Here is an 18,892-nt window from a genome sequence, read left to right on the forward strand (position 1 = left end):
GGAAAAGCCAAGGGTGAAGTGGTGACTGGAGTATAAATTAAAAAATATTTACCTGCCTTAAAAACAGGGCGGGCCGTGGACTGATCACACTACAGAAGAAAGGAATTTATCAGGTAAGCATAAATTATGTTTTCTTCTGTTAAGTGTGATCAGTCCACGGGTCATCATTACTTCTGGGATACCAATACCAAAGCAAAAGTACACGGATGACGGGAGGGATAGGCAGGCTCTTTATACAGAAGGAACCACTGCCTGAAGAACCTTTCTCCCAAAAATAGCCTCCGATGAAGCAAAAGTGTCAAATTTGTAAAATTTGGAAAAAGTATGAAGCGAAGACCAAGTTGCAGCCTTGCAAATCTGTTCAACAGAGGCCTCATTCTTGAAGGCCCAAGTGGAAGCCACAGCTCTAGTAGAATGAGCTGTAATTCTTTCAGGAGGCTGCTGTCCAGCAGTCTCATAAGCTAAACGAATTATGCTACGAAGCCAAAAAGAAAGAGAGGTAGCGGAAGCTTTTTGACCTCTCCTCTGCCCAGAGTAAATGACAAACAGAGAAGACGTTTGTCGAAATTCCTTAGTTGCCATTAAGTAAAATTTTAGAGCACGGACTACATCCAGGTTGTGCAGTAGACGTTCCTTCTTTGAAGAAGGATTTGGGCATAAAGAAGGAACAACAATCTCTTGATTGATATTCCTGTTAGTAACTACCTTAGGTAAGAACCCAGGTTTAGTACGCAGGACTACCTTATCCGAATGAAAAATCAAATAAGGAGAATCACAATGTAAGGCTGATAATTCAGAGACTCTTCGAGCCGAGGAAATAGCCATTAAAAATAGAACTTTCCAAGATAACAACTTTATATCAATGGAATGAAGGGGTTCAAACGGAACGCCCTGTAAAACATTAAGAACAAGGTTTAAACTCCATGGTGGAGCAACAGTTTTAAACACAGGCTTAATTCTGGCCAAAGCCTGACAAAAAGCCTGGACGTCAGGAACTTCTGACAGACGTTTGTGTAACAGAATGGACAGAGCTGAGATCTGTCCCTTTAATGAACTAGCAGATAAACCCTTTTCTAAACCTTCTTGTAGAAAAGACAATATCCTAGGAATCCTAACCTTACTCCAAGAGTAACCTTTGGATTCACACCAATATAGGTATTTACGCCATATCTTATGGTAAATCTTTCTGGTAACAGGTTTCCTAGCCTGTATTAAGGTATCAATAACTGACTCAGAAAATCCACGTCTTGATAAAATCAAGCGTTCAATTTCCAAGCAGTCAGCTTCAGAGAAGTTAGATTTTGATGTTTGAAGGGACCCTGTATCAGAAGGTCCTGTTTCAGAGGTAGAGACCAAGGTGGACAGGATGACATGTCCACCAGGTCTGCATACCAAGTCCTGCGTGGCCACGCAGGTGCAATTAGAATCACTGATGCTCTCTCTTGTTTGATTCTGGCAATCAATCGAGGAAGCAACGGGAAGGGTGGAAACACGTAAGCCATCCTGAAGTCCCAAGGTGCTGTCAGAGCATCTATCAGGACTGCTCCTGGATCCCTGGATCTGGACCTGTAACGAGGAAGCTTGGCGTTCTGTCGAGACGCCATGAGATCTATCTCTGGTTTGCCCCAACGTCGAAGTATTTGGGCAAAGACCTCCGGATGAAGTTCCCACTCCCCCGGATGAAAAGTCTGACGACTTAAGAAATCCGCCTCCCAGTTCTCCACTCCCGGGATGTGGATTGCTGACAGGTGGCAAGAGTGAGACTCTGCCCAGCAAATTATCTTTGATACTTCCATCATAGCTAGGGAGCTTCTTGTCCCTCCCTGATGGTTGATGTAAGCTACAGTCGTGATGTTGTCCGACTGAAACCTGATGAACCCCCGAGTTGTCAACTGGGGCCAAGCCAGGAGGGCATTGAGAACTGCTCTCAATTCCAGAATGTTTATTGGCAGGAGACTCTCCTCCTGACTCCATTGTCCCTGAGCCTTCAGAGAATTCCAGACGGCACCCCAACCTAGTAGGCTGGCGTCTGTTGTTACAATTGTCCAGTCTGGTCTGCTGAATGGCATCCCCCTGGACAGATGTGGCCGAGAAAGCCACCATAGAAGAGAATTTCTGGTCTCTTGATCCAGATTCAGAGAAGGGGATAAGTCTGAGTAATCCCCATTCCACTGACTTAGCATGCACAGTTGCAGTGGTCTGAGGTGAAAGCGTGCAAAGGGTACTATGTCCATTGCCGCTACCATTAAGCCGATTACCTCCATGCATTGAGCCACTGACGGGTGTTGAATGGAATGAAGGGTGCGGCAAGCACTTTGAAGTCTTGTTAATCTGTCCTCTGTCAGGTAAATCTTCATTTCTACAGAATCTATAAGAGTCCCCAGGAAGGGAACTCTTGTGAGTGGAACGAGTGAACTTTTCTTTTCGTTCACCTTCCATCCATGTGACCTTAGAAATGCCAGCACTAACTCTGTATGAGACTTGGCAGTTTGAAAGCTTGAAGCTTGTATCAGAATGTCGTCTAGGTATGGAGCTACCGAGATTCCCCGCGGTCTTAGTACCGCCAGAAGAGCACCCAGAACCTTTGTGAAGATTCTTGGAGCTGTAGCCAATCCGAATGGAAGAGCCACAAACTGGTAATGCCTGTCTAGGAAGGCAAACCTTAGGTACCGATAATGATCTTTGTGAATCGGTATGTGAAGGTAAGCATCTTTTAAATCTACAGTGGTCATGTATTGACCCTCTTGGATCATAGGTAAAATTGTCCGAATAGTCTCCATCTTGAACGATGGAACTCTTAGGAATTTGTTTAGGATCTTTAAGTCCAGGATTGGTCTGAAAGTTCCCTCTTTTTTGGGAACCACAAACAGATTTGAGTAAAACCCCTGTCCCTGTTCCGATCGTGGAACTGGATGGATTACTCCCATTAACAAGAGCTCTTGTACGCAGCGTAGAAACGCCTCTTTCTTTGTCTGGATTGTTGACAATCTTGACAGATGAAATCTCTCTCTTGGAGGAGAGTATTTGAAGTCCAGAAGGTATCCCTGAGATATTATCTCTAGCGCCCAGGGATCCTGAACATCTCTTGCCCAAGCCTGGGCGAAGAGAGAAAGTCTGCCCCCCACTAGATCCGATCCCGGATCGGGGGCCCTCAATTCATGCTGTTTTAGGGGCAGCAGCAGGTTTCCTAGTCTGCTTGCCCTTGTTCCAGGACTGGTTAGGTTTCCAGCCTTGTCTGTAGCGAGCAACAGCTCCTTCCTGTTTTGGTGCAGAGGAAGTTGATGCTGCTCCTGCTTTGAAATTACGAAAGGAACGAAAATTAGACTGTCTAGTCTTGGCTTTGGCTTTGTCCTGAGGCAGGGCATGGCCTTTACCTCCTGTAATGTCAGCGATAATCTCTTTCAACCCGGGCCCGAATAAGGTCTGCCCTTTGAAAGGTATATTAAGCAATTTAGACTTAGAAGTAACATCAGCTGACCAGGATTTTAGCCACAGCGCCCTGCGTGCCTGAATGGCGAATCCTGAATTCTTCGCCGTAAGTTTAGTAAGATGTACTACGGCCTCCGAAATGAATGAATTAGCTAGTTTAAGGACTCTAAGCCTGTCCGTAATGTCGTCCAGAGTAGCTGAACCAATGTTCTCTTCCAGAGACTCAATCCAGAATGCCGCTGCAGCCGTGATCGGCGCAATGCATGCAAGGGGTTGCAATATAAAACCTTGTTGAACAAACATTTTCTTAAGGTAACCCTCTAACTTTTTATCCATTGGATCTGAAAAAGCACAGCTATCCTCCACCGGGATAGTGGTACGCTTAGCTAAGGTAGAAACTGCTCCCTCCACCTTAGGGACCGTTTGCCATAAGTCCCTTGTGGTGGCGTCTATTGGAAACATTTTTCTAAATATCGGAGGGGGTGAGAACGGCACACCGGGTCTATCCCACTCCTTAGTAACAATTTCAGTAAGTCTCTTAGGTATAGGAAAAACCTCAGTACTCGTCGGTACCGCAAAATATTTATCCAACCTACACATTTTCTCTGGTATTGCAACTGTGTTACAATCATTCAGAGCCGCTAACACCTCCCCTAGTAATACACAGAGGTTTTCCAGTTTAAATTTAAAATTTGAAATATCTGAATCCAGTCTGTTTGGATCAGAACCGTCACCCACAGAATGAAGTTCTCCGTCCTCATGTTCTGCCACCTGTGACGCAGTGTCTGACATGGCCCTAATATTATCAGCGCACTCTGTTCTCACCCCAGAGTGATCACGCTTACCTCTTAGTTCTGGTAATTTAGCCAAAACCTCAGTCATAACAGTAGCCATATCCTGTAATGTGATTTGTAATGGCCGCCCAGATGTACTCGGCGCTACAATATCACGCACCTCCCTCTGAGCGGGAGATGTAGGTACTGACACGTGAGGCGAGTTAGTCGGCATAACTCTCCCCTCGTTGTTTGGTGAAATTTGTTCAATTTGTACAGATTGACTTTTATTTAAAGTAGCATCAATACAGTTAGTACATAAATTTCTATTGGGCTCCACTTTGGCATTGCAACAAATGACACAGGTATCATCCTCTGAATCAGACATGTTTAACACACTAGCAAATAAACTTGCAACTTGGAAATCTATGACAGTTGAAAATTAATAAATTGAAACAGTTATAGCCTCAATCCTTGTAAACAACACAACTTTAGCAAAGGTTTAATCCCATTAGCAAAGATAACAAATTCTGAAAGCAGGAAACAAATTACAGAATAAACGTTTTTTATCTCAGTCAAACTATAATTCTCACAGCTCTGCTGAGAGAAATTACCTCCCTCAAAATAAGTTTTGAAGACCCCTGAGCTCTGTAGAGATGAACCGGATCATGCAGGGAATACAATGAGTTGCTGACTGAAATATTTGATGCATAGAAAAAGCGCCAAAAAACGGCCCCTCCCCCTCACACACAGCAGTGAGGGAGAACAGAAACTGTCAGAAAAACAGATTAAGCAACTGCCAAGTGGAAAAATAGTGCCCAAACATTTATTCACTCAGTACCTCAGTAAATGAAAACGATTTTACATTCCAGCAAAAACGTTAAACATAATCTCTAGTTATTAAACAGCTTTATGTATTTCTTACAGTGTAATTCTAGTGAAGTACCATTCCCCAGAATACTGAAGTGTAAAGTATACATACATGACATTATATCGGTATGGCAGGATTTTCTCATCAATTCCATTGTCAGAAAATAAAAACTGCTACATACCTCTATGCAGATTCATCTGCCCGCTGTCCCCTGATCTGAAGTTTACCTCACTCCTCAGATGGCCGAGAACAGCAATATGATCTTAACTACTCCGGCTAAAATCATAGCAAAACTCTGGTAGATTCTTCTTCAAACTCTGCCAGAGAGGTAATAACACACTCCGGTGCTATTTTAAAATAACAAACTTTTGATTGAAGATATAAAACTAAGTATAATCACCATAGTCCTCTCACACATCCTATCTAGTCGTTGGGTGCAAGAGAATGACTGGGAGTGACGTAGAGGGGAGGAGCTATATGCAGCTCTGCTGGGTGAATCCTCTTGCACTTCCTGTTGGGGAGGAGTAATATCCCAGAAGTAATGATGACCCGTGGACTGATCACACTTAACAGAAGAAATATAGGTATAGATATATATATTTTCGAACAATGTAACACAAAAATCACAAATATCAAATACATTTATTACAAAAGTAATCAATTGCACATGGTTTGTCACACTCTGTGCTCAAACGTATAACGATAAAAGGAGTAGTATCCCCAGGAGCGTATCCACAAATTATCCTGAAGTGTGGATGGAGCGAAGAGCAATGCCGCTAACAGAGTCCCAGGAGATACAGCTGAGACAGATAACAGTGGTGCTAGGCTATGCTGGAATACAAAGCGATTCCAAATAACCAAAGAGAAAAAAACAAACAAAAGGTGCTTCGTATTACTTACACCGGAGATGTTCTGGCTGGATTCCTGCAGTCTCGCTTGGTAATGTGGTGAAAGCACTGTCTGGGTTTGCGTCTCAGCCTCAACCGCTTAGCTTCTTACACTTGGTATTTCGCGCCTGGGTTTCTGGACACCGGATCTACAGATGCTGTATGTGGACAAAATAGTACAAAAGAGCAACGCGTTTCAGCCACAATGGCCTTTTTCAAGCTATTAGAAACAGTGCAATAGTGCCTTCATATATACCCCTCCTCTCCTTCCCATTGGATCTTGCAAGTATTGAAAGTTTTTGTATGACTAAATATTATTATAAGGTGGCGCAAACAAATGCAGATTCCCACTCCAAATAACCTGGTGATGTTAAGAGTATGTTTATATATGCACTCTATGATTTATATTGGGTTTAAATAGGACAAAGTGTAGTTTATGGCACCTTATTTAAGTGCCATGTATCTTACCAAGTGCATTTACTCAGATAGTGGTCAAGTGTAAAGATGTAAAATCACTATAATATAAATAGGATGTTTCATCTAATTTCCTTCGTATAAAATATACAGTAGGCTGATGATAAATAAATAGCTGATATTTAATGACTTAAATAATTAGATTCTTAGGCAGACTAAAAAATACAATTAAAATAACAATTTAAACACTTTGTCCTATTTAAACCCGATATAAATCCTAGAGTGCATATATAAACATACTCTTAACATCACCAGGTTATTTAGAGTGGGAAACGGCATTTGTTTGCGCCACCTTATAATAATATTTAGTCATACAAACCTTTGGGAAAGTTTTAAAGGTGAGCAGTATTTCTAAACTAACTAGAAAGCCAATAACTTTTCTTTTTTTCTAAAGTATTGGAAGTTTTTGTGAAAGTCTTTGATATGGATATTTTTACAGGCAGAGAAATGGTACACATAATTAGATAAATGATAACTCTATACGTAGGCTTACCAGAAGTCCCACTTTTACTGGGATTGTCCCTGTTTAGAGGCGCTGTCCCAGTGTCCCACCCGGTTGTTCATTCTGTCCCAGTAGGGTTGCCACCTCTGGGTTTCAAATCATGTATCCGGGTTTCAGACCACCTGAAACCCGGACACATTATTCAAAATTACTGGACTGTGACTCTCCAGCATAGTTGGATGCTGGTACTTTGTTACATACAGCCCTGCTTAGCTTAGAGTCTGTGTCCTTCAAAGTTTACATTTAGTAATACAGGCTGAGTGAGAAGCATAGGGTTTTTTTTTAATTTTGTAGGGCTACTTGGTTTATTTTTCTAAGAATGTATCACCCCCCCCCTCGACCCGTGGTGACTTCACCAGTGATATACCTTTAGGGGAATCATATGAGTATGAACAGGAAGTGCATACAGGCAGGATTGGCGTGGACTTCATGCAGAATAGCATTTTGGCTGTAATCTTCAGGCATTATGGTATAGAGTAGCCTCTTAAACAGCTTTAGCAGATATGTGTTTCTTTTTTACTTATTTCATTCAATGTTGCATTTATGCCTTATAAGTATTTGGCTCTTTTCCTTAATTAGACACATAAAACACATATTACACTGCAGATATTAAATTGTGTGATGTATATTCTTTTCACTATTTTATGAAATTGATAATTATGCTTGATGTTTGGCATTATTTAGAATCTGAGATTTAGATGAATGATTTATTTGCTCATGTTGTGTATGGGTTGCCATGACAACGTAATGGTGCCTTTTTCACTAGGGGGTGGTGTTATAGTCTATTTAAACTGTGTGATTCACTTGTTTGACTGAGGAAGGGTAGAGTATCCACAAAATATTATGCATATAAAAGCTACTACTTTAAAAGGGCTGGTAATTTTCACGCCCCCTTGACCACGCCCCCTTGACCACACCCCCACGGGCACCGCACCAGGTGGTTCCAGTTTCACCTCTAAAAATTATGGTAAGCCTTTCTATACGTCGCCTTATGTTTGGTAAATCAATTTCATAACAATATACTATTGCACATTATTCACACAAAAATACACAAAAAAGATTTAATTCGAAAATTCGGACAAATAATCTAATAGATAATACAATAGTTAATGTCATAATGACACAGAGTGTAATATGGATCAATTTATCAATGATTGTTGAAAAATATATATATATAACATTAAAATATATATATTATATTAGAAATATATATGTATATAAATCGGCTCATTTAAAACTTCAAAAATTCTATTAAAAGGTGAGTTAAAATAAAAGTCCTTACTTAACAGATATATAAAAAACATACCCACAAATATATATATACGACAGTTAGACAATTTTTTCATGATAGATATATATGACTGGAGATGAAGCATTCCTATATCTCTTTAGATATATATTTATTTTTATTTTAGTTAATGAATCTCATCTAATACATATAGGATGGAAAATACAAAGTCTACAACGGCTGAAAGATTAAACTTTTTTTTTATTTATACAAGTATATTTATATATTTTAATCATTGAGAAAACAACCAATGTCTATTTCAAGATTCAAACCATGAGGATGCAGTGTTTTTAACTGGAAGATCCATTTACTTTCTTTTTTAAGGAGTTCTGTATGGGAATTGTCTCCTCTCCTATAGCCTATATGTCTATCTATCTATGTATGAAAAACAATTCAGATCTCCCTTATTGCATATGGCAAAATGTTTGGGTACGGGCAAGTCTATTTCTATCTAGCCCAAAGTTCTCAATTTTTCTTTCAGATTCCCCCACATACTGTTTGCCACATTTGCACTGTATCATATATATAATGTTTTTATCAGTGCATCTAATGATGTTTCTAACCTTATATGATTGTCCTGTGACATTTGAGGAAAACTCACGAAAAGTGGAAGGGAAATATCCCAAAAGGGCAATGTCTTAGAATTAAGAAAAATCGTAGTAAAAACAAGGATTTTGAGATACAATCTGACAAATTAAAAGAAAAGTTTATAGAAAGAGGGTATAAGGCTAAAAATATAGAAACAGCAAAAGATCTAGTATGTGATGTTGATAGGTCAGATCTATTGCAGAAACAATAAAAAATAGACAAATATGAAAAGAAATATGGTTGCACTGATACCATTTTTTTTAAGACCGAGTACAAGTACCGATACTTTTTTCCAAACACTCACCGATACCAATTACCGATACTTTTCTTTTTTGTCATGATAGTTTACCAAGCACAATACAGACTAATGATTTAAGATCGCTTCTTTATAATTATGAACTCTATCTCAAAAGACATTTTGAAATAATAAAACAGTTCTATGTGCTTGTTGTCATAAAGTTCACAGAACATGTTCATAAATAAAAATAATACAATAACATATATTAATAATAACAACAATAAATAACAGCTGCAGCAGTTGGGACTGGAAAGCTACAATTTAAAGGGGTGATTACTGGATGCAATTGGGTTGTAGGGTGCCTATATAACTCATCAATCTGACATTTGTATTTAATACAAAGTAATATAATTTAATTCTGAAAATAATATTGGGGAAGGAGTATCTCCTTTGAGAAAAAATGGGGCATTTGCATTCTACTGACTCAACAGAAAATAGGGCTGGTCTTAATATTTTTCCAGGGCTGCTTTTTCTTCCAGCCCTGGCTAAGGATGTTCCTCAGAGTACAGTATGTTTTGAGCATAATTGTGCAAGATGAGAACTAGCAGTATAACAGGCAATCTAGCAATTAGAATAATTTTTCAAAAGTTAGTGGCAAGTTCTTTTTAAGGAACAGAAGCATCTCTGCATGTTCAGCTATAAGTCTGTTTCTGCTATCAGTAAGGACACTTGACGCTAAGCTGAACAGTCTTTCACTTTTCACACTACTGCATGGGTCAGAAAGATAGTTTTGGGCCATTAAATCTCAGTTTATTAACTACCCAGTACTTCAGGGTTTTGTCTGAATGAGGTACAGTGATCTCTCCCAGGTAGGCTTCCAGCTGTCAAGTAGCAGCTTTTGGAGCACTGCTCTGACGTACAATAATACAAAGAACCGCAATTTGTATTGACAGAACAGAAGTGAACAATTTTTAGTTAAGTCTCCACTCCAGCTTAAAATTAAATGGGAACATGCAGTTTGAAAAACGCCACAAGATGGTGTAAGGGTAGGAGTTGGAGGTATCGGTTTAAGTATCGTGCATTTGCACGAGAACAAGTACAGTACTCATGCAAATACTTGGTATCGGCACCAATACCGATACTAGTATTGGTATCTGTGCAACCCTAAAAAGAAAGATAAAGATTTACCTATTTTTATCCCCTTTATTACAAAATACAGTAAAAATAAACATTTATTAGAGATAATTTTAACAAAATATTGGGGATTGTTAAGAAATGATGAGAGACTGGGACCGATGCTCCCTGTAAGACCACAATTTGTATATAAAAGAGCAAGAAATTTAAAAACAATATTGGCACCTACAGAAATAAAGAAAAGAAATACACTGTTTAATAGAAATCTTACAGGAAGGAAATTGGAAGGTTTCTTTCCCTGTCTTACCTGCAAATCTTGCAAACATTCTAAAAAGCAAAAAGAGTTTTCCTCAAATGTCACAGGACAATCATATAAGGTTAGAAACGTCATTAGATGCACTGATAAAAACATATTTAGTCAATTGAGAACTTAGGGCTAGATAGAAATAAAGACTTGCCCGTTCCCAAACATTTTGCCATATGCAATAAAGGAGATCTGAATTGTTTTTCATACATGGGAATAGATAGACATATAGGCCATTGGAGAGAAGACTATTCCCATACAGAACTCCTTAAAAAAGAAAGTAAATGGATTTTCCGGTTAAAAACGCTGCATCCTCATACTCTGAATCTTAAAATAGACATTGGTTGTTTTTTTCATTGATTAAAATAAATAAATATATATATATAAAAAAATAAATTTTTCAGTTTAATCTTTCAACTGATTGCAGACGCTGTATTTTCCATCCTATATGTATTAGATGAGAGATCCATTAAAGGGACATAATACTCATATGCTAAATCACTTGAAACTGATGCAGTATAACTGTAAAAAGCTGACAGGAAAATATCACCTGAGCATCTCTATGTAAAAAGGGAAGATATTTTACCTCACAATCTCCTCAGCTCAGCAGAGTAAGTTCTGTGTAAAAAGTTATACTCAGCTGCTCCCAGCTGCAGGTAAAAAAAAAAAATGAAGAAATGAACAGCAGCCAATCAGCATCAGCAGTGCTGAGGTCATGAACTCTTTTACTGTGATCTCATGAGATTTGACTTAACTCTCATGAGATTTCATTGTAAACTTCCCTAATCTGAATAGGGAAATAATATGAGAGTGCACGAGGCTCATCCTCTCAGCTGTCCCAGGACAGAAATACTTATATGCTGCTTAGAAATCCTTTACAATGGGATGTGGCTACTGAGGAACTTTTGAGGTAAAATATCTTTCTTTTTTACATAGAGATGTTCAGGTGATATTTTCTAGTCAGCTTTTTACAGCTATGCTGCATCACTTTCACGTGTTTAAACATTTGGATATTATGGCCCTTTAACTAAAATAAAAATATATCTAAAGAGATATATGAATGCTTCATCTCCAGTCATATATAGCTATCATAAGTAAAGTTTTCTAACTGTTTATATATATATATATATATATATATTTGTGGGTATGTTTTTATATATCTGTTAAGTAAGGAGTTTTATTTTTACTCACCTTTTAATAGAAATTTTGAAGTATTAAAGTGATAGGAAAGTCATAATTAAACCTGCAATATTGAGATAGAGCATGTGATTTTAAGTCACTTTTAAATTAACTTCCATTTTTAAATGTGTTTCGTTCTCTTCATATACCTTGTTGAAAAAGAATATATCCTTAACAAGTGGAAGTTAGCTGCTGATTGGTGCCTGCACACACTTGTCTCTTGTGATTGGCTAACTAGATGTGTTCAGCTAGCTGCCAGTAGTATAATGCTGTTTCTTCAGCAAATACAGTGAGTGCAGAATTATTAGGCAAATGAGTATTTTGACCACATCATCCTCTTTATGCATGTTGTCTTACTCCAAGCTGTATAGGCTCGAAAGCCTACTACCAATTAAGCATATTAGGTGATGTGCATCTCTGTAATGAGAAGGGGTGTGGTCTAATGACATCAACACCCTATATCAGGTGTGCATAATTATTAGGCAACTTCCGTTCCTTTGGCAAAATGGGTCAAAAGAAGGACTTGACAGGCTCAGAAAAGTCAAAAATAGTGAGATATCTTGCAGAGGGATGCAGCACTCTTAAAATTGCAAAGCTTCTGAAGCGTGATCATCGAACAATCAAGCGTTTCATTCAAAATAGTCAACAGGATCGCAAGAAGCATGTGGAAAAACCAAGGCGCAAAATAACTGCCCATGAACTGAGAAAAGTCAAGCGTGCAGCTGCCAAGATGCCACTTGCCACCAGTTTGGCAATATTTCAGAGCTGCAACATCACTGGAGTGCCCAAAAGCACAAGGTGTGCAATACTCAGAGACATGGCCAAGGTAAGAAAGGCTGAAAGACGACCACCACTGAACAAGACACACAAGCTGAAACGTCAAGACTGGGCCAAGAAATATCTCAAGACTGATTTTTCTAAGGTTTTATGGACTGATGAAATGAGAGTGAGTCTTGATGGGCCAGATGGATGGGCCCGTGGCTGGATTGGTAAAGGGCAGAGAGCTCCAGTCCGACTCAGACGCCAGCAAGGTGGAGGTGGAGTACTGGTTTGGGCTGGTATCATCAAAGATGAGCTTGTGGGGCCTTTTCGGGTTGAGGATGGAGTCAAGCTCAACTCCCAGTCCTACTGCCAGTTTCTGGAAGACACCTTCTTCAAGCAGTGGTACAGGAAGAAGTCTGCATCCTTCAAGAAAAACATGATTTTCATGCAGGACAATGCTCCATCACACGCATCCAAATACTCCACAGCGTGGCTGGCAAGAAAGGGTATAAAAGAAGAAAATCTAATGACATGGCCTCCTTGTTCACCTGATCTGAACCCCATTGAGAACCTGTGGTCCATCATCAAATGTGAGATTTACAAGGAGGGAAAACAGTACACCTCTCTGAACAGTGTCTGGGAGGCTGTGGTTGCTGCTGCACGCAATGTTGATGGTGAACAGATCAAAACACTGACAGAATCCATGGATGGCAGGCTTTTGAGTGTCCTTGCAAAGAAAGGTGGCTATATTGGTCACTGATTTGTTTTTGTTTTGTTTTTGAATGTCAGAAATGTATATTTGTGAATGTTGAGATGTTATATTGGTTTCACTGGTAAAAAATAAATAATTGAAATGGGTATATATTTGTTTTTTGTTAAGTTGCCTAATAATTATGCACAGTAATAGTCACCTGCACACACAGATATCCCCCTAAAATAGCTATAACTAAAAACAAACTAAAAACTACTTCCAAAACTATTCAGCTTTGATATTAATGAGTTTTTTGGGTTCATTGAGAACATGGTTGTTGTTCAATAATAAAATTAATCCTCAAAAATACAACTTGCCTAATAATTCTGCACTCCCTGTAAGTACAATAGAATGATGCAAATTTTATAATAGGAATACATTTTGGGGTTTCCTGTCCCTTTAAATGAGCCGATATATATATACATATATATATTTTTCTAATATAATGTATATATTTTTAATATATATTTTAATATTATATATATATTTTTTTCAAGTCATTGATATATTGATCCATATTACACTGTGTCATTATGAAATTAACTATTGTATTATTTGTCCGAATTTTCAAATGAATTTTTTTGTGTGTATTTTCGTGTGATTAATGTGTAATTGTATATTGTTATGAAATTGATTTACCAAACATAAGGCGACATATAGAGTTAACCTTTATCTAACTATGTGTACCATTTCTCTGCCTGTAAATATATCCATATGAAAGACTTTCACAAAAACTTGCAATACGTGCAAGATCCAATGGGAAGGAGAGGAGGGGTATATATGAAGGCACTATTGTACTGTTTCTAAGAGCTTGAAAAAGGCAGTTGCGGCTGAAACGCGTTGCTCTTTTGTACTATTTTGTCCACATACAGCATCTGTAGATCCGGTGTCCAGAAACCCAGGCGCCAAATACCAAGTGTAAGAAGCTAAGCGGTTGAGGCTGAGACGCAAACCCAGACAGTGCTTTCACCACATTGCCAAGCGAGACTGCAGAAATCTAGCCAGAACATCTCCGGTGTAAGTAATACGAAGCACCTTTTGTCTGTTTTTTTCTCTTTGGTTAGTTGGAATCTCTTTGTATTCCAGCGTCTTCTGGCACCACTGCTATCTGTATCGTCTTCACCTGGGACTCTGTTAGCGATATTGCTCTTGGCTCCGTCCACACTTAAGGATAGTTTATGGATACTACACCTTTTATTGTTATACATTTGTGCACTGAGTGTGACAAACCATGTGCAATTGATTACTTTTGTAACAAATGTATTTGATATATGTGATTTTTGTGTTACATTGTTCTTAACTTGTTTTTATCATTTATGATATATTAAATTAATTTTAAATTGATATTATATTGCCGTTTGGTTATCACCAATTTAGCTACTTTGTGTAGTGCAGACGGTTCCTTCTCTCTGATTAGAGAGTACTCATATGTACTGTATTGTCCTTTTTAAGGAGTTTGGGGAATCTCCTTTTAACTTGTCTTGGTTTTTGGTGACTTCTTTACAGCGCAACTGTCATCCTCTTTTGTGTCCTGTACAAATATATATTTTACAAACACATAAATATATATAAACATATATATTTAAAAATGAAAATAAAACATTGGGATGTAAAATATTCATAAGTACCTTCGGGTTTAGAGCTGTAGGTCTAACGCTGTGTGGGGTTAGTGCTGACCCGCCTGTGTTAAAAGTTTAATTATATTGGTGTTTGCGTGCAAGTGAAAAAAATGATTTAGTGCGCCACTTGTAATTTAGCCCTAAATACATTTCAAGTCCCTCCCTCTAATTATGAGTGGAGCCATTTTAGAAACTAGGTTTTAATGCAGGTATCTTAAGGCGATTTGCTGCACTGGAATGTAATGAAACAGATTTCACCCTTGACTAAGTATTGATTTCTGCCTATGCAGACATGCGTTGATTTCTGCCTATGCACACATACGTTGATTTCTGCCCATGCACACATATATTGCACAGACACCCTACCTTCTTTCATACACTGAAATAGTAAAGAACAGGCACACTCTTGGCCTTACACTATTCACACTCATAATGAAAAACAGGCACATTCCTGGCTTCTCAATGACCTACAGAGAAAACAGCTTGGATTGAGACAAGGATTTCCCTTTAAATGAACTGTCTGCCTCAAAAAAGGCACAATTGGAGTTCATCTCTCCAAAAGGTGGACGATTGCACAATGAATATAATACACATAAGCTGTATGCAGTTATCAAGAGGCATAATACTATGTAAAACTCTAAAAAATAAACTCTAAACAATAAAGAAAATACTCTTTGCCATTCTTAGGTATGTTGTATACAACCCACTCATTTTTTTTACGTATTTTTCTCCTTTTTTTCTGAAAGCTGTAGGAAGCGAGGGCTCCTGTTACAGCTTGGAATAGCAAACTCTGCCTAGGCACAGAGAAATGAAAATAAACAGCTCTCGTTTAGAGACATTTTCCGTTCTGTACCTTTCCGGGAGCGTCTATGCGTCTGTTATTTTTACGGAGATCATTTCACAGAGTCTCCCCCATGAACATTTAATCAACCAATTCGTTGCCAGAAGAATCTGTAAAACTTAACTTAGAAAAGGAGAAAAAAAGGAGTAGAGCAGAGATTAAAAATGAAGCAAAAGGAAGAAAAAAAAAAAGAGAATGATTGAGACGGGTAACAAAATAAGTCTGTAGAAGGGAAACTGAAATACTATGTTATAAAGTGCTACATCACATATAAAGAACATTTTACAGCAGGAAAGAGGCATTTACACATATAAATATACATGGGTAGACAGATAGGCAAACAGATAAATAAAAAAAAATCAAAATGGTTGAGCACATGGGGGCCGATTTATCAAGCTCCGTATGGAGCTTGATGCCCGTTTCCGCGCGAGTCTTCAGGCTCGCCAGAAACAAAAGTTATGAAGCAGCGGTCTAAAGACCGCTGCTCCATAACTTGTCCGTCTGCTCTGAGGCCCCGGACAGAAATCAACCCAATCTAATACGATTGGGTTGATTGACACCCCATACTAGTTGCCGATTGGGGGACGGTATTGCACAAGCAGTGCTGGTGCAGTGATAAATGCTGACAGCGTATGTTTTCGGCATTTATCGATGTGCGGCGGACATGATACGCTACATTGTATCATGTCCGCTCGCACGTTAATAAATAGGCCCCCATAGTCAAAGTTACACTTGAGGTATTACCCCCTTTTGTTCTTGAAATTACCACAGTGCCAGTGAGTGGTGCATTTGCATGTATGCCTGCTCTTGATTGGCTCACAGGTTGCATCTTCAACTGTAGAGGAGCACTACTTTCATTTTGTATTTAACCCCTTAACTGTTGATCCGTTTCCACCCCTGTGCTGAGTGGTTTTAGAACGTTTAGATGCTGCTCACATTTAAGCCCTACCATAGGTAATTTTTCATAGAGAAACCCACAGAGATGATTGCCTTTCAAACAGTGAGTCTTGTTTTTTTTTAATTAAAGGACCACTCAATACAGTAGAATTGCATCATTAACAGGTGCATAATAAAGACAATGCAATAACACTTACTCTGAATTTCAACTATCAGTAGATTTTTTTCTGATAAATTTATTTTCCCCCTACTTTTAAAGGGACAGTACACTGTAAAATTGTTTTTATATTAATGTATTTTCAAAGACTTGTTATACCATCTGCAGAGTATAAAATGTATGGAAAAAGTGCTTTTTCAGGTTTATTTGTGTATATGAAGTAGCTGGTTTTGTGCTTTTAAACCACAGCCTATTACAATGGGTTGAGCTTCAGGTAATATCATGTCTTATTATGTTATCAGTTTGTGCACACAAACTTGCTTCCTTGGGGCCTATTTATTATGATTCGATATTGCGGATCATGTCCGCTGCACATTGATAAATGCCGACAGCATACGCTGTACGCATTTATCATTGCACCAGCAGTTCTTGTGAACTGCTGGTGCAATACCGCCCCCTGCAGATTTGCGGCCGCTAGCAGGGGGCGTCAATCAACCCAATCGTATTAGATCAGGTTGATTTCTGTCCGCCGCCTCTTCATAACTTCTGTTTCTGGCGAGCAATACGGAGCTTGATAAATATACCCCCTTATCTTATATTTGTCTGGAAAAATAAAGCTCAATACATAAAGAGAACAATGGAAAATTTTATACACCCCAGCAGGTAAAGTGGATCATTGGGAACAATTTAAATGGGAGAACATTTTTAGGTGTGTTAGAATCTAATAATAAACCAATGAAAACAATCAGTCCTATCAGCTTTTAGAAAGGTAAAAAATGAAATGTGTATAGGTACATTTCAATTTGAAATATAAGTATTTTTTCAATATACTTCCATTAACAAAAATGCTTCTAGTAAAAGTTATTACGGTTTTTCTGTATACGCACATATCCTGTGAGGGCCACTGCACCAGTATGGGCAATATTTATTAAAGCTGAGGCGTACAGGGGCGCGTATAAGCGCCCCTGTACGCCTCAGCTCGCCTGTGGCGGGGCGTAATTACCCGCAGGTATTCGCCATTGCACACGAGCGCAATTTTGCGCTCGCGTGCAATCCCGCCCCCTGCCCGCGCACAGCCAATCACGCGCGGACAGGAGCTGTCAATCTCCTCGGTCTGACTAGACCGAAGAGATTGAATTTTGCCACCTTAGAGGTGGCGAAGAGGTTAGGGAAGCGGCGGTCTGGTGACCGCTGCTTGATAAATGACGGCGAGCAAGTTCTTTTGAGAACTTGCAGCCGTAGGGCTTTAATAAATCTAGCCCTATGTAAACACCACACCTTACGTCTTCACAGAAGCAATACACACCAGCTGTCTGAACTTGAAAACCGATGCACAGGCCCTCATAGCATATGTGCATATGCAACAGGAAAACAGTAAAAACTATTACCACAAGAATTTTTGCTAATCGCAGCATATTGCAAAAATGCTCATAGTTTAAATTGAAATGTATGTATGCACATTTCAAATTTAATCTTATTATCACTTTAATTTATGCTGTATAATTATTTATGCAAATTAATGCTAATGACCATGGGTGGTATTTTTTCCAGAAAAGGTGGCAACACTAGGTATGTTTGGCTGTACTTTCCACCTGAAAATGTGTGAAAGAACAGCATGCTAATAGAGGAGATCTTACATACAGAGCTGCTGGACTTTTTTTCAGGTATAACGGGTGATTTTTTTCTTTCTTTTTTAAATAGCCTTTATAATGTTGATCGCCAAGCAATGTCCCTTTAACTTGAATGGTCAGAGAGCAAGTAGATAGTAAGTTTTGTTTTACTGGTCAATTCTATTTTTATATTTCCTGTCAACTGAAATCCAAGTTTTAAAGATTTATTAAAGAGAAAAAAATACATCCTGCAGAAAAGACTGAGTGATTTCCAGCATTACCCCAATCCTTTTGTACCTTCCTCTTGCCGGGGTGCCGCTATTTATGCAGGCTGTACCACTGGGCTAGAAGGCAGACTTAGGGAAATGTAATTTACTGTAAATATTTAGCAGTGTTAGAAACAGGTAACATAATGTAATCCCATCTTGGAAAGATGATATGTTGGTTCTTTATGCACAGGGGAGCCTTGGCAAGGCAGCACAGTCTTTGATGTAAAGAAAGGTTCTACACACATTACTCTAAAGTGTTCAGTGGAACAGCTGCAGATGCTTCGCCTTCACGCACTCATTCACTACTAACCTCTGACCT

The 18,892-nt window shown here is 38.8% G+C and overlaps 1 protein-coding gene across 1 annotated transcript in view; it reads right to left on the reverse strand.

Annotated features, from left to right (window-relative positions):
- Window positions 1-18,892, reverse strand: part of ADGRA2 (adhesion G protein-coupled receptor A2) — a 415,622-nt gene that overhangs the window by 379,715 nt on the left and 17,015 nt on the right. The gene's annotated exons all lie outside the window — the stretch shown is intronic.

The sequence above is a fragment of the Bombina bombina genome, chromosome 6 (genome assembly GCF_027579735.1).
Source record: "Bombina bombina isolate aBomBom1 chromosome 6, aBomBom1.pri, whole genome shotgun sequence".
NCBI lineage: Eukaryota > Metazoa > Chordata > Amphibia > Anura > Bombinatoridae > Bombina > Bombina bombina.